General features: G+C 39.3%; 1 protein-coding gene across 5 annotated transcripts in view; it reads right to left on the reverse strand.

The window, feature by feature from the left end:
* The window catches only part of PDZRN4 (PDZ domain containing ring finger 4), a 389321-nt gene that overhangs the window by 228620 nt on the left and 144390 nt on the right, over positions 1-16311 (reverse strand). The window lies entirely within an intron of this gene.

Genomic DNA, 16311 nt, shown 5'->3' on the forward strand with positions numbered 1-16311 from the left:
TTATTAAACGGATATAGTTTATTAGACTGATTTAGACTAAACAACAGGAGGGCAACAACCACCAAGAATTCAGGAAATAAACTCCTGTGTATGGATCAGAGAAAACTTCCAATAACATGAAACAATTATATGCCCTAAAATCAATACCTCAATATAACAAAATTTGTTCAAACAGTAAATTAAAAAAAGATGTAAATACATATGCTTGGGGAAGAGACCATCTGTATGTGCAACGCCCTCTTCAATGACTGGGGACCCTACCGTAGTACAAATAAATAATCATAATTTCCATTACTAATATTCTCAGGTAGAGTTAGAATCATTAAACTAAACATCCTACCACAATTTTTCCGTCTTCAGACCTGGCCTTGACACTACCAGCCAGCTAGTTCCAATCTTTGTACACTTTTCCAGCTACATTTGGGGAGGAGAAAAGAACAAAATCCACCATGAGCTTCTGAAAGACAGTAAAGAGAATGGGAGATGGCTCTCCCAAACTTCACCAACATTATGCAGGCAATACGTCTAAAATATCATATACAATCAATAGCTCCCAGATATCACCCACACAGCTTGGCTAAACATGGAAAAAGAATCATCCCTTTTACCTACAACACTGTGGTCAGGCCTAGACTACTGTAACCACTTAGTGACCCATCAAAAAAGAAACTGGTGCTAAGGCTTCTAGTAAAATTTCTGTCCTCCCAGACTTTGCTGTTGTTTCCCCAAAAATGCATATTTAGCTGGAAACAAAGTATGTTGACTCACCTAGAAGTACCCTTTTAGAGTTCAGATTTTGAACCCCTTTAACACCACACCCAGAACACAACCTTCACAGATGAGACATTTGTAATTATCTTCAGTTTCAATTCCATTCCGAACTACAATGGACGGACAGATGGCAACCCACATCCAAGTTTAAAAATGAATTGCAGAAACTCATAAAAGAGGCAGATCTGAAGGATGAATTGCCATTCACTATGCATTTCTCAACAGTTCTGAAATATATAAATCACACCACATAAAAGAAAAATGGGAAGAAGAAATTCAGAATATCATAGCAGGTGACTCCTGGGCACATAGCTTCCAAAACGCACACACTACCTCCCCCTCATATCATGGGAAGAATTTCAATGGAAAGTGATCACACGTTTCTTCTGTACCTCAGTAATCTTCAACAAAATGAACTAATGCTACCTCAAACTCGGTGTAAGAGAATGATACTCACATATAAACACGCTTTTTAGGACTGCCCGCAAATCCAGATATTTTGGATAAAGGGTAATAGAAAAATCTGACATACAATTTGAGAAACATTCAACCTATGGCAGGGATCAGCAACCTTTGGCACACGGCCCATCAGGGAAATCTGCTGGCAGGCTGGGACAGTTTGTTTACCTGCAGTGTAAGCAGGTTCAGCCGATTCCAGCTCCCACTGGCCACGGTTTGCTGTTCCAGGCCAATGGAGGCTGCGGGAAGCGGCGTGGGCCGAGGGATGTGCTGGCCGCTGCTTCCTGCAGCCCCCATTGGTCTGGCGTGGTGAACTTCGGCCAGTGGGAGCTGCAATCGGCTGAACCTGCTGACACCGCAGGTAAACAAATCACTCCGGCCCACCAGTGAATTTCCCTGATGGGCTGTGTGACAAAGGTTGCTGATCCCTGGCCTACGGTATTCTGAGAGACACTCACTGACAAAACAACAAAAATAAAATGATTCAGAATTTTCCAAAAGCAGCAAAGAAATACACTGTAGCTCATAAGAGAAAATCCAACAACTACAATGTGGTGGGGAGGGATAGCCCAGTGGTTTGAGCATTGGCCTCCTAAACTCAGGGTTATGAGCTCAATCCTTGAGGGGGCCATTTGGGGGTTGGTCCTGCTTTGAGCAGGGGCTTGGACTAGATAATCTCCTGCGGTCCCTTCCAACCCTAATAATCTATGATTAATAATATACAAAAAAGAGAGAAATAGAACAGATCACATTCCAGATTAGGCAGTTTCCCAGCCAATCTAAGGAGCATTTGGTTTTAGATAAAAAGCTACTTGTAACCCCTAGAAACTGAAGAGACAGTTATAACTTGATTTGAAACTACACTACACTAGGTTTAGAAAAAGGATTTGAAAAATCTACTTGCCATTGATTAGTGGAAAGTTCTTGATGGGGCTAAATCATCAGTTTATTTTTGTTGTTTATTTAACACCACCCTCAGGTAATCTCACCATTTCTATGGAGACCAAGACATTGGAAAGAAAGACACAATCTCAATTTTAGACATAAGAACATGGAAGCAGGGAAATAATGAACAAGAGAGAGGGAACTGAGTTAGGTAAGATAATTGTTACAGCAACAGGAGCATCAGTATGCCTAATTTGCGGGTGCAGTTACCCTAACTGCATGCACAGTTACACTAACTGTGCATGCAGCCTTGAACTTCTATTCCTTTGAATAATTGGGCCCAAAAAGAACCACGGGAAGGAAACCTGCCTCTGCCATAAAAAATGGCAAAAAGGTTTATTAAAAAAAAAGTACCTTGAGTTCCTGGATCTGCCTGCTGAAGTGATAGCAGCAAATAAAACAGAGAAAATAACCCCAGTTATATAAAGGTAGAAGGATGGTTTCCTAAGAACTACATGAAGATTATAGACTTAGGGATGTGCTTGAGATGCCTCTTCTGAGTTTAGGATGTTGTGAAGTTTCTTTGGGTTGTAAGAAGTTAAATTATTAGAAAATAGAGAGTCAGGAAAAATAAGTAATACAAAAATCTGTTTCATTTGAAGTTCTCCCTCTTTCTCTTAGGTTTCAGAGTCGCAGCCGTGTTAGTCTGTATCCGCAAAAAGAACAAAGTACTTGTAGCACCTTAGAGACTAACACATTTATTTGAGCATAAGCTTTCGTGGGCTACAGCCCACTTCATCAGATGCATAGAATGGAACATATAGTGAGGAGATATATATACATACAGGGAACATGTATGAAGTGTGCAAAAGTGGGTTATATAAACAGTGGCGACTACTGTTAAAAACCTTATAACAGTATTTTGGGTGTCTTGAAAGCAAATTAACTAGAAACTGAAACAGAGCCAGGAGGTTAATGTATATATATCTCCTCACTATATGTTCCAGTCTATGCATCAAATGAAGTGGGCTGTAGCCCACAAAAGCTTATGCTCAAATAAATTTGTTAGTCTCTAAGGTGCCACAAGGACTCCTGTTCTTTCTCTTATGCCTCTGATGGTTAATTCTCTCCACACTGTGATGGCCCATGCCCATCTAGTTAATTTACAAACATGAAACTGTTTAGAGATGGTTTCTTATATTAACCTCCTGGCTCTGTTTCAGTTTCTAGTTAATTCACTTTCAAGACACCCAAAATACTGTGTTATAAGGTTTTAACAGTAGTCGCCACTTTTGCACACTTCTTCCTCACAGCAGGCTGAACACATAGGAATAGACAGCAACAAGAGCTACTATAAAGTAAACATTTTTTCATTAAATGAAAGCGTTCTCTACAAAGGAACAGAATCTACTTTGAGGTGTGTAATATTTCTTCAGTTATTTACACCAAAATATATGCAGGTCTGCATCCTATAAAGGCACAGAACAACAGATTGTGATTGACAGAAGAATGGGAATATTTATTCAGATTATTTCTAGCTTTCGAACAGTATTTCTCCATGATTTCTACTAGTGGAGATCACGTGGGGGAGGGGTGAGAGGTGTTGGGGAAGTTTGATTCTTTGAGCTACCTCCAACAAAAAACTTGGAGCTTTGAGACTTTCTATTCACCTTCTTCCATATCAATTTTTCATTTTGTTAGACCCCTTTTGTTAGTCTATTCATATGACTAAACAGATATTGGTTAATACAGTATCAATATTCTTGATATAGCACTGGCATATTTGAAAAGGTTGTTGAAAAGCAAATGTATATATGCAAATGTTTTATTATTAAATGGAAACATTCCAAGAACTCAAATGATCCATGTGAAATTTTAATTATAATTTAACAGCTGTTAGAGCTAATTGAAGGATATCAGAAAGGTGATTTCCTTCTCATTGTAATTAAAGAGTTAAGCCTAATTTACTGTTGTCAGAAAAAGAATAAATACCAATCTGGTCTGCCTAATTACATTAAAAGGTAAACAGGAGAACTCCAGGAAAAGAGCTAGAACCCATTTTAAAGAAGACAAATTTCCCATGGTTTCTGCCCTGCATCTTTTCTGGTGAGAAAATGGGCAATGACCTTTAAAGAAAGTGAGCAATTGTTCTCAACTGGTGCTACTGGGACTGTAATTCTGCTTTGCAGCCCTTTTTGGTTTATTCTCCTTGGAAGCTATCTTCATTTCCGTTTTCCTTAATACACAACCTCTTTGTTATAAGCTGTAGTTGTGCACAGAGGTAAACACATGTTTTGCATTCGCTAAAGCTGTATTATCTTGTTCATTTAATAAATGAATTAATTAATTCACAGCTATTCATACAACAGAAGGAAAAGCTCAAAGATTTTACCCATCTAACCAATCCACTGATTAACAGAAAGACTTGTCAGGTCACAGAAACTTTCTAACTATGCCAAACTCCCACCCTACCTTGCTATCTGGTCACAGTTATTGAAAACTAAGTGTGAGAGAGATGCCCTGAGTGACAAAACCTAGCAGTTCATAGCTGCAAGTGCCATGATTCTAAAATTTCCTTGATTCTAAAATTAAAATTCAGTTGAAATAGAAATATGAAACATATCACAATTTGTATTTATTTCTATTTATAAATCTTCTATCCCAGGGACTGGCAACCTTTGGCACACGGCTCGTCAGGGCGCTTACCCTGTCGGGCTGGGCTGGTTTATTTACCGGCCACATCCACAGGTTTGGCCAATCGCGGCTCCCACTGGCCGCGGTTTGCCGCTCCAAGCCAATGAGGGCTGCCGGAAGCGGCGCAGGCCGAGAGATGTGCTGGCTGCCACTTCCTGCTGCCCCCATTGGCCTGCTGCCCCCATTGGCCTGGCCGCCGCTTCCTGCTGCCCCCAAACCTGCGGACGTGGCAGGTAAACAAACCGGCCCGGCCCACCAGGGTGCTTACCCTGGCGAGCCACGTGCCAAAGGCTGCCGATCCCTGTTCTATCCCATGTTTTACACACACAATATGATATTCAAAAAAATCCAGCTCTATGGGAAGCCAGTGGAGAGAGCTAGTGATTAAACTGTGTCATGTTCCAAAGAAGAAAAATGGACTTTTGGGGTCTATTTCAGGAGTGGGCGAGGTTCAGGGCAATGTGTAGGTCAGATTAGATGATCACGATTGTCTCTTCTGACCTTAAAGTCTATAAGACTTGTACATGCACCCTAGTGGAAGCTCTCACATGCCCATGTGCAATCAGAAATACACACATACGGAGAATGAATATGAACAGTGGGATTTCAGATCCAGATCCACAGAAATTTGTGGTGGTACTACCAACAATAAAAGCAGCGGTAGGTAAGCCACATGTGAGATCAATGAGAGGTCAAGGAGCCAAATGAAACACCTGAAAAAGCTGCAGTAAGCAAAAGTCTTTGGCCTACAGGAGTCTAGAAAGTGCTAATGTAAAATGACAGGCATTCAGATTGTTCTCAAGAAGGTCCAGCAACCTGTGGGACTGAAAAGAGTCAATATAGACTCAGAGTTGTGTGTGATCCAGGCTAGACAGATAGCACCCAGTGAAGTATCAGTGGGGAGAGAAATGCAGTTTTTGCTTCTCTCATTCAAATACCCTAAAGTGTACTTTTAAAAAAAAAATTACAAAAGCACAATAGGAAAAGGGAATCATTCATTCAAAGTGTCAGAAACTAGCTTGAATTGTACATACCTGCTGTATTTTAACACACAAGAATCTTTACCTCAATTTAAATGGCTTCTAAACAATCTGTAATTTTATGCTCAATTTGTGTCGCTTAATCCAGCCAACTGCATAATATTTCAGATAGCTAAACTGTGCTGTGATTCCCCTTCCTACTGGTGCACTAGTGATTCCTGACCTTGATAAATCTCTGGTAGAAACCTATATAACACCCAGAATATCTTTCTAAATAACAGAAAAGAAACAATGCACTTCAAAAAAGTTTATTAGGAGTTATGTTATTAGAGTTTACTGGAAAACTGTATCCAACCCATTAACTTCAAAACAGATAATGCAAAGAGCAATTTTGTTCTCTATATAATATTAGAAACATAAATTGTATGCATTCCACTTGAGCTGGTGTTCCTTCACCATAAAGCAGGGCTCAGCTACCAGGCCAGTAACAAACAGCTATAAATATTCCTCCATCAGCCTTTTCCTGCAATTTTGCTGTTCTGCTGATGCAGGATCCTTTTCTCATATACTATAAAGAACTCTGATGCAAAAATGTCCCAGGAACATTTACAGAGAACATTTACTTTTAAGGATATTGTCCCAGAGGTTTATTTCCCCTAGATAAGAAGCTGTCGGAATCAAATTAGTTTACTACTCATCTTTTTCTGTCCTGACAGAAGTACACTTAACGCAATCTATGTGATGAATGTGGCCTCACGAAAAGTGGGTGGAAAATTAATTTGGGGGCCTGGCAATGAAAAGATCATTTGTCATTACTGGGCTGAGATGCACTAGAAAATGATGCCACGTATTGTTAGACTTCATTGGCTACTGACTGTTTTCTTCCCATTCCTTTAGCAAACTCCTCCTTCCTAATGCTTCAGTTCACTCTGAATGAAGGTTATTAGCAATATTAACCAGTCAGGGTGGCCAAGTTAGATGCAGTGGGGGTGGGACATGAATTTGTAAGAACTAATTTGTCTAATGTTCAGTAACAAAGAGAAAGCGTCTGTGCTGTGCATTAATACAGCATCAATCACTGACTAACTGCTAGAACACATGTAATGAGAATATTCTCAGGCCAACTCCATGGTCTGCACAGACAGCTGGGGAGATAATAACTTGAATGAAATTTTTATTTTAATGAAACTCCTATCTTTAAAGCAAAAAAAAAATGAAGAGATTAAACTTGGAAAGTATGTAACAGCCTTTTAGAAAAGCTTAGCAGGAGAAAGTATTTATTTCAAACAGCAATGCCTGAATTGTCAAATATGTTCAGTTCCCGGTTGAATGGCCCTTTTCTTTTAATTCACTCTATGTTGACTTACAGCCTTTCCAGTGGATGTTTCTAATGATGTAGTTTGTTCAACTGATTAAAATTTTAGTTTGGATAAAAATAAGGAATGCTTGAAAAGCTTCGTAATCTTTAGATGGGGTTTTTTCTCTTTCATTTGCACTTTACATTCCTGGCAGATGCTACAATATGTATTTACTATTTTTACATTTAGTCTTTTTTTTTAAAGCACAACAGCTTGTTACATCAACAGTATAAACCCTGCTACTCCTTTTATTGCCAAAAAACTGTAGCAATGTCCTAGTCACTCCAACAGCAACATCTTTCCAAGAAGCAGAAAATGAAAGCTCTTTATTAAAATGCCATTATATTAAAAAGCCATTATATAGTCCCGATTATCCGAACAGCATGGGGGACATGGATTTTATTTGGATAATCAGGAGTTCAGATAATCGAAAGGGCAGGAGCCATTCAGCAGTGGGGTGGCCTTCCTCCTCCTCAGCCCAGGGCTTGTCTTCCTTCTCCTCCTCCATGCAGTCCTGGCCCGGTGTCTATTATCCAAGCCTCTGCATTCTCTGAATCCTCTCTCTGTCCCTCAGCATGAGATGCATGTTGCAGAGGGAATATATCTCATATATCTCATGCTGGGGGACAAGGAAAGGATTTGGATAGTGCACAGGTTTGAATAATAGGGTTTTCGATAAAGAAGAGTACACTGTGTGTGTAATTTTTATATATATTCTAATTTATTTTTATATATATTTCTAATGTATATATATAAATAACAAATTAGAATTGAATGGAAAAGAAAAAGAAATTTTGAAAAAATAATCTGAAATCCTGAAATGTGCTAGAATATTTCTAGATGGGTCACAATGAAAAATGTGATAGGTTTGTTCGGCCACTCATCGTATTGCTAGCATTAGAAATAATGACCTCTCTGTCTGAGAGAATTCTGAAGGACAATTTAAAAATGGTAAAAGGAACAATTTTTTTTAAATCATTAGCCTAAAAAGTGAGGCCAAACAGAGGAAAGAAATTTATTGCAAAGGTGAAAATGAAAATATAATTTATGGTAAAGAGACTCATTGAACTCTGCATACTGATTGTCTACTCCAGTGCAACATATCCAGCCTACTTGATCTTCAACACAGACTCTGAACTTAGAAAAGCTGCAGTGAAGCAAAGGAAAAATAGTAAGATCCAGTATTAATAATGAAAAGAAAAAAAAAACAGTTCTACTTTTAGGAAATTTCAGGTCCTTACAAAACTTAAGCACTCAGCAGCTCCCAATTTTCCCCAATTCATGGTATTATTGTTATTATTTTACAGCACTCAATAGTGTATTTGATGCTCACACTATACATATAGAAGATACATCCAGACAAAACCAATATTAGGAGAAATCTAGTTCTATTGAAGTCAAAAGGTATTTTGCAGTTGACATTATTCTCAAAAAGTCAAAGGATTTGTAAATATCACACAATATTTTGTTTAATTTGAAGTTACAAAATATTTTATATTCAATGTAAATTTAAACTGACCATATCAAATTATACTTCCCATAGCTGGTTTGCAAGTAGAGCTGTGCAAATAACTGATTTTTAGGTTCTTTGGCTGTTCCAACATATCAGGAAAAAATTGCAGATCAAATCAAAGCAAAAATTACTCAAAATTTTCGGCACACCAAAAAGTTGGGAAAAAAATTCAGTTAGGGTCAAACAAAACATTCCTTTTCACCTGAAGCAACATGTTTCATTGTGCTGAGCTTTTTTTTAAAAAAAAGAAATTATGACAGAAGTAAATTTCAAACCAAAAAGTAATATCAAATAAAACAGAACATTCCATTTCCAAAATGCTGAAACAAAATATTTTGATTTTTCAGAAATTTTGTGTGTTTGTTTTCAACTGAAACAATTATGTGAATTCGTCACGAATTTGCTAAATATTTTGGTCAACCCAAATCTCCATTTTTTGGTAAAAAAAAAAAATCTGGCCAAACAATTTCACCAAGCTTTACTTGCAAACTATTTGGCCACCATTCATCTTCCCAGAGAACTAACAGAGGGAGTTCTCTACTGGGAATGATGGCAGAAGGCAGAATATGGCCCAATGTTTTTGAGACACGAAAGTTTTACGATATGACGTGACATCCTGGAAACCATTTGCCTCAAGATAATAGTAACAGACAATGGCTAAAGTAGATTGTAACAGGAGGGGGAGCTCTCACTCGACCTGCCAAGGAGGAGGAGAGGTGTGGAGAAGCACTGGGTTACTTCAGCCAGTTAGAATTGGGAGAGCACCTCATTGGTTTAAACAGAGGAAGGGGAACTGCACTTCTCCTCTCCCTAACTCACCTCTTTGTAAGACCCAGTTTTGTGCTTATATGGGTAAAGATGATTGGGACCAATTGTCAGTGTTATTTCACACAATGTCATATGGATAACATTGTAAGTGTTTAGATTTTATGAACACACTATGAGTATATGCCCAAGTGTATGCACAGACGTACACAGAGCACCATGAATGTGCTGGACAGTGCCTTGGGATTAAATTCAGCATGATGAAATTACAGTTTTATGTTTTTATTATTTTTCTCTGGTAAAACATTTTATGTAACAAAAATCAAAAGGAACTATTAAACAAGTATCTAAAATGCCCCTTCACCACTTGCAGAGGATAAGGACTCTTTTCGTTGTTTTATAAATCTACATCTCAAAGTATTATGTCTGTAAATAAGTAATTCCAAACAGGCACTATTTTCATTCCTTCAGGACTATTAATGGAGGAACCAGACCTGGTGGCCAGAATCCAAATGAACAGAAAGAACGAGACTTTCATTCTAGATCTGTGTAAAAGAGTGGTGCAGTTGCTCTGACCCAGGGGGAATCCCAGGAAGGAATTGTATCTCAGTGTCAAAATTCCCTACCATTTTTCTCCCCATTATCCATTACTCCATTGGAGGGAAGTGGGCTTGGGAGGAGTAAATTAGTGCAGCCCTACAGAGGGCTTTAACTATACTGGCTGGTGTGTTGGGGTGGGAGGGGAGGATGGTACTGAGGCTCAACCCAATCCCCATGCCTCTTCACCCTGCCTCACCTACATGCTCATGCACAAGGAGGAGATGAAGCAGAGGTCACATGGAGCTTCCTCTTTGTCTATACTTGAACTCTCATTCCAGGTAAATACTGCATGTCCAGACTCGGAGCTGGAAGGGCCTTATGCCCCCCTCACTATCCCACATGAACATACACAGCTAGGTTACAATCTAGTCCCAACTTGAAATAAATACCCCCTGGCCACTCCAGCAGGGAAGCTGGGCACCATGTATTGGAGGGCTTCCTAGCCTCAATGACTGTTAATAATCTCAGCCCTTTGTAAAATATAAAGGATAAATATTTTAAAGGGAATATTCTTTATTGTTTACTTAAATATATGTGTCTATCCTGCACTCTAGGTGCCTCTATCAATTGTTTTCAAATGCAGTGATTTGCAAATGTAATGTCAGTGATCAAATGGCAACTATTATTGCCAGAAATAAATTCTCCCTGCTAACAAAGTATGTTGTATTGTTGACTTCTTTATACGCTATACAAGCATTGTAATGAAAGACATGAGCCATAAAGTATCTTTGTGCTATTTTTCTCTATCCAGTGAAAATATACATATTTCTCTTACCAATTTTTTGCATATTTCATATACGGAAAATAAATAAAACTAGCAAAAATTGCAGTGCTTCATTTTAAACACAACCACCACCACTTGCTTTCAATGATGTTTATTGGAAGAATCATTTTTATGGGCACATTAGAGTATAAAAACTACACTAGAAGACTGGTTTACAATGGAAATGATGACACAACCTTAACCAATGTAAACGGCAATGCTATAATTTCAATGACAATTGATGTTAAAAAGAAAATCACATATCTTATCATCAATGGTGTGTGTGTGGGGGGTGGATTAAATCCAACCTAGTTTGGTGAGTTATCTGTGGTGTGCAAGGCATACACCATCTATTATATACTCCCAGTGAGTGACAGTATGAATGGCAGTCTTTGCCAGTTAAAGCTGCGATAAGGCCTGGGTTCCGAGAGAAGTTCCTGCTCGAGAGCAATCTCTATTGTTCCAGCCATCAGTTCTGGCAGGAAGACTGATTCAGAGATAAGAAGGTGATGATGCAAAGGTTTTTATATAGAAAGATCTCAGTAAAATAATCAGATCATCTGCATTTAGAAATACATCCATCAATTTGGCTATTTTTTTTTAAAAACCACAATCCTGTGCTGAATACTTTGAACTTAGCTGAATATTTTTAAATTTCAAAAAGTTTTACACTCAGAACGTGTTGTACGTCAGCATTATTCTGTACTGAATGTTTGGGAGACATTAGCAGAGACAACAGCCCCATGAATAACCACACACACACACACACACACAAACAACCACACACTATTAAGTAACTGATTGCTGCTGCTTGCCAATTAGGGTTGTCTGGTGAGTTGTAAGAGAGTAACACTGAGCCAGTGATGTCCTATTAATGCAACTTCTCACAGGCCTAAATATATCACGAGGCCAGGAAAAAAGACAGATGAAGGGGGCAAGTGTGCAGGACATGGCAAAGAAAGTGTCTCCAGGAAGTTTTCAAAAGGAGGTGTTACATGTGGCTACAGATTCTTTAGACTTGACTTCCTGAGTACCCATTGACCAACACTTGTGTGTAAATTAAAATAATAGTTGGTTCTACAACAAAACAGCAGATGAGCAATTATGCTATAATTCAGGACCATGGATAGAACTAGAAGACACTGATGGTGTTTGAAGGCCGGCAGCAATTCAGACAGGATTGAAAATATTCATGTTGTTGCTTCAGTGGAAATATATACTTGTTACAAGGCCAATGGGAGGGCACCAGATGTGAGCCACTCAGGTCTAAGATTAATGAACTAAAGGATTTGCAGCATACAGTATAACTACAGTTATTTTCAGAATATTCTAAACAGGAAAGGATGGGCTTCTTGAGTTCTTGTAAAGAGATGATTTACCCCTGCTTCGTCTCCTATGATGACCCAGTGTACCTAATTTACTTGAATTTTCAAACAGCTTTTGATAAGTTCCCTCCATCCTAGACTATTAAGGAAAATAAATAACTATCGGGTAAAGGACAGAGTCCTGGCATTGATTAAAAAATGGTTAAGTGAAAGGAAAAAATAAGTAATAGCAAATGACTGCCCCACAGAATGAAGAAAAGTTAACAGTGGAGAACTACAGGGGCCAGTATGAAGAGGAATGTGATTTAATATATTTAATAATAAATAGGAGGAGGAAGTGGATAACACATTAGTGAAGTTTGCTGATGACATTTCATTGTTTTGGTTAGCAAATACTGGAGCGTTTCACAACCATCTATAAATATCTGAAGTGTGTACAATAAAGGAGGAGATACAAAGGGATATAGTATCACTAAGAGTAACATTATAAAATAAACACAGGAAATGTAGGCTAAATATCAGGAAACATTGCCCAAATGAGATCTATCAGAAAAGGCAGAAGCCCCATTACCTGAGCCATCTAAAGTTAGATAGGTCAAGTTATTTGAGAATACACTGAAAGGAACGATCCTGCAATGCACCTGGGGATGTACAACGTGTGAGGCAATAGCACCCATCCAGCTCTAATTTCTTTTATTCTATGACATTTCAAATGGATTTAAACATATTAGAAGGATTGGGAGACACATGACAAATTAAATTTAATTTTGATAAATTTATAATAATGCAAATTAGCAAAAATGATTGATATATCCCATATTTAGAATAGTCTCTATATCTCCTTCACAAAGCAATTATCCACTTCCTCCTCCTATTTATTATTAAATATATTAAATCATATTCCTCTTCATACTGGCCCCTGTAGTTCTCCACTGTTAACTTTTCTTCATTCTGTGGGACAGTCATTTGCTATCACATACTTAGCTCTAAACTTGAGGACTTTTGGTACCAGTTTATAAAGCAATTTTTAAAAAGTAATTATTTTAAAGAGTAAGCTCTTCAGGGCAGGGACTGCAGCTTCCTTCGCTTTTAGTATGGCCTAGAATACATTGTGCATACTACCAGAAATCAATACGCAACAACAATAAATAGAAAGCTTGGGTGTGAAAAAGAGCAGAAATGGATACAAAATTAAGAAATACTGACATCACAAGAAACAGTGGTATGTTCTCATCTACTTTAATGTGTCCAAAGTAGAAATGTGAAAGGTTCACAGACAGGAAATAAAGAGGGTTGAATGTGTGGCAGGATTTATATATGACAAAAAATTGCAGTTTGGAATTAATTAGTCTCAAAAGTAGAAACATTAGAGGGAATTTCGTCAAGATATTCACAAATAAGCAGGACACAGTGAAATCTGATCATATCCTCCTTTTCACCCTATCATATATTATAAAAATCAAAGGAACTTTTCATTGAAGTGTAGTAAATTTGGAAACAATAAAAGGAAATTCTTCTTTTATGCAGCCAATGGAATTGGCTGCCATAGTAGGTCACAGATAAATACCACGGCTACATTTAAAAAGGAGCTGAATAATTTTATGACTGCTAATAACATTTGTAGCTATACAAGCTAAGATAATAAGGATAATCCAATCTCATGCTTCAGGGTGTAAGAATCAACTGTGAGGTTTAGGAAGGTATGTGTACAGTGCCATACAAATGAATAGATGTATTAGCAGTTTGGGGAGGGGTTTACCTTCTTCTGCAATATCAGGTACTGGCCATTGCCAGAGGCAGGACACCAGACCAGAGGGAGCTCTGATCTGATCCGCTGTGATAATCCTTTGTTGCTAAGAGTTTGGCTTTGATAGAGAATAGATTCTCTTGAGTTTTATGGAGCTGAATTCAAATTAAAAGCACATGCTCTATGAAAGCATAGCTTGGAGGGAGGATCTGAGGACAGAACTGTTAGCCAGTAATTAAGAGTCCTGTACTGTGCTTTCTGGCAGTAATTATTTTAACATAATTCTTAACAGAGTCTATTAAGGAGGAAATGCCAATTAGCACTAGGTTATTATTGCACAACAAAAGAATGACTGCAGATATAATTTACCACCATAAACAATGCAGAGACTTGAGTGCTGAAAATAAGATTGGGTGTTTAATTAAAAATGGAAAAAATGTCTGTATGCACTCATCATGCATGGGTTTGATGAACTTTTAGAGCAATCTTCAGGTCCTAACGAAAGGGCTCAGTTCAAAATCATATTATGATATCCATGTTATACATATTGTCTGAGTAGGCGTTTGAATTCAGGATTGCAGTGAAATTTGTGGATAAGATTTTTAAAAGTTCCTTTTTTGTGACGACCAATCAGATAATTATCCATCAGTAATGACATGAATTGCACTTGCAAATAACTGTAGGTGCAAGACTGTGTCCACACTTACTTTCACCTACAACAAGAGGCATAAAAAAGGGAGGCTAGATTTAGACTGGTCTCGGTGTGGATTAATACAGACCTTCATAGCAATCACTGCAGCTACTGACCATCCAACATTATGGGGTCTGATTTTTAAAAGACATTTAATAGAGCCTCCAAGTTTCTGGGTGCTGTTAAGTCATCCAAACTACTTATGCACAAAACTACATTTAGACATCAATCATTTGCACCTGCGATTAATTAAATATGCAAAACTGCAGGTGTGAGATTTAAAAAGCCTTCGATTAGTTTCAGATGCTTTCAGAGCCCTGTGTCCAGAATCAAGAATCATGACAATTTTACAGTTACCACTGGGGCTTAGGAAAACTATGAGCAGCAACAGAGGCAGGCACTCGAGTTATTCACAGAGAGTGTCACACAAAAATGGCAGATAGGAAGGAGCTGAGAACCACCCACTTCACAGCAGCCAGGAGATTCTAAGGCAAGGATAGAGTAGAGACCTTCTTACTCACAGCAGAGGCTCCAGCAGGGCCGCCCAGAGGATTCCGGGGCCCCGGGGTCTTCGGCGGCGGGGGGCCCTTCCGTTCTGGGACCCGCCGCCGAAGTGCCCCGAAGACCCGCGGTGGGGACCCCCCCCGCCACCGAATTACCGCTGAAGCCGGACCTGCCGCCGAAGTGCGGTCTTCGGCGGTAATTAGGTGGAGGGGGGCCCCTGCCGCGGGTCTTCGGGGCACTTCGGCGGCGGGTCCCGGAAGGGCCGAATTACCGCCGAAGACTGGGCTGAACTTCGGCGGTGGGTCCCGCTCCGTCTTCGGCGGTAATTCGCCGGCCGGGGGTCCTTCCGCCCCGGAGCGGAAGGACCCCCCGACAGCGAAGACCGGGAGCAGAAGAAGCTCCTGTGCCCGGCCCCGCAAGAGTTTTCCGGGCCCCCCGGAGGGAGTGAAGGACCCCGCTCCGGGGGCCCCGAAAAACTCTGGTGGGGGCCCCTGTGGGGCTCGGGGCCTGGGGCAAATTGCCCCTCTTGCCCCCCCCCCGGGTGGCCCTGGGCTCCAGAGATAAAAGAAGAGGCAAAGGATTTTTTTTCTCTTTCCAGCAGCTAGAGGAATGATGCAACTTCAAATTTATCAGGCACCTATTAGGCAAAGCTGATATGAAAGATGGAGCTACCAAGCAAAATACAGGGACAGCAAATGAGTAGAAATCCCAGTACTTTCCCTCCTAACATATGGGATAGCAGCTGAGAGAAGGGAGAGAAATATCCTCTATCTTGTAAGTTTAGACCTTTGGTTATCAGGTGTCTTTCAAGCCTTGATTTACAATCTACCAGTTGCTAAATGAATTGCAGCTAGTAGCTTGAGTAGTGACACAAAACTCTGGCTCGTGAATCTAATGTGTAATGACATTTGTGTACTTGAGAACTAGAAGGTGGATGAGGAAAAGAATGAAATACAGAGATGTAATATTCTTGATACAAGCACTTCAGCTTTGCTATTACAAAAGTCATGTTTGGCCGCCATCTGGAGAATCATGGTTTTCAACATGAAGGGAATTCACAACTTTTTTTGTAAAGGTCGGGGAAGGGAGAATAGTGTCTATGACCAGAGCCAGCTATGGTCACTCAATTAGGGTGAACTGCAAAGATTGGGGCAGACAATCCCCATAAAGCTCGTGGATATTCCAATACTTAGATTTACCAAGCCAGCATTAAACAGCTTCTTTATTATCTTACTGGTTACTCAGAAGTCCAAACA

Source organism: Mauremys reevesii, linkage group 1 (assembly GCF_016161935.1).
Source record: "Mauremys reevesii isolate NIE-2019 linkage group 1, ASM1616193v1, whole genome shotgun sequence".
Lineage (NCBI taxonomy): Eukaryota > Metazoa > Chordata > Testudines > Geoemydidae > Mauremys > Mauremys reevesii.